At 35.1% G+C, this 1,259-nt stretch overlaps 1 pseudogene; it reads left to right on the top strand.

The window, feature by feature from the left end:
* The first annotated feature begins 1,012 nt into the window (after positions 1-1,012).
* Positions 1,013-1,259, top strand: part of LOC119828245 — a 4,236-nt pseudogene continuing 3,989 nt past the window's right edge.

Below are 1,259 nucleotides of genomic sequence, written 5' to 3'. Positions count from 1 at the left end.
TAACCCAAAACCTAACCTAACCCAAAACCTAACCTAACCCAAAACCTAACCTAACCCAAAACCTAACCTAACCCAACTTACCTTCCATCACAGTCTCTAGTTTGTGTTATATTGAGTAGTCACACAATGGTTAGCGATTTGACGAGCGTGTTTTATTTGCTTGGGGGGGGCGACGTTATCTTGTTAGGTTGAGTTGTAAGTGTGCGTTTTGTTTTATTATCAGACTGAATACTACGTTAGATTACTAAAATAATAAAATTAAATCCAAATCCTTTTTTTTTTATTAAAATTTGAATTGATTGTTTATTGTTATTAAAATATAATATAACAATCCATTCTAACAAATTTATTAGGCAATTTGCTAAGTTGTTTAAATAAAGTCAGTAAACCAAGGCCAATAGTACTTCCATTACTAAGCAGGTGGAGGAAGGGTGAGATTATGAAAAACAAAAACAAGTAGTTCACTAACAACAATTTTTGTTTGACCTTCACGACATGTAACATCTCAGTCTCCCTGTGACCACGCTCGGAGTAAAGTGTTTGAAATGTCGGGTTAATAACATAATGAATAAATCGCCTTTAAAATCCATTACAAATTTCTAAAAGAAAAGAAAGTTACTGCCACAAAATATCAGAGCTGAGTAAAAAAATAAATCAAAATATCGAAGAAGACACGAAGGTTAAAAGGAATATAGCATAAAAAATTTGGAGGCATAAGAAAAGCAATAAATGAATTAAATTATAAAAAACATTGGTTGAAAAAATAGTAACTAAAAAGCGACAACTACAGTGATAAAAGAATTAAAATACTAAAAGAAGCTACAAACTATTATTGAAACCTTTACCAGACCAAAAGCAAATATAAAATTATAAATAAAATGAATATGATCAAACTGATGATTCTGAGCCAATCCCCAAAATATTAATTAACTGTACAGAACATGGACACAATACACAGCACACAACAAATAGACGAGACAATAGACAGATACACTGAAGCAATCACACAGACATGCAGAGACACAATGCCGATCAAAAAACACACACAAAATTCACCTTGTCGTGGTGGAATGATGAGCTCGCGCAGATGAAGAGGCAGGTGGCCGTGAGGAGACGCAGGATCCGAAACGCAGCACCTGATCACAGAGACCGCGTAGTTGGATTGTACCTGGAAGAAAGGAAAAAGTATGAAAAGGCGGTGAAAGAGGCGCAAGAGAAGAGTTGGAAGGAGTTTTGCCGGAAACAGGATAGGGAGGGGT

This window comes from Zerene cesonia, chromosome 7 (genome assembly GCF_012273895.1).
Source record: "Zerene cesonia ecotype Mississippi chromosome 7, Zerene_cesonia_1.1, whole genome shotgun sequence".
Classification (NCBI taxonomy): domain Eukaryota; kingdom Metazoa; phylum Arthropoda; class Insecta; order Lepidoptera; family Pieridae; genus Zerene; species Zerene cesonia.
This window is presented reverse-complemented; position numbering and strand designations above follow the sequence as displayed.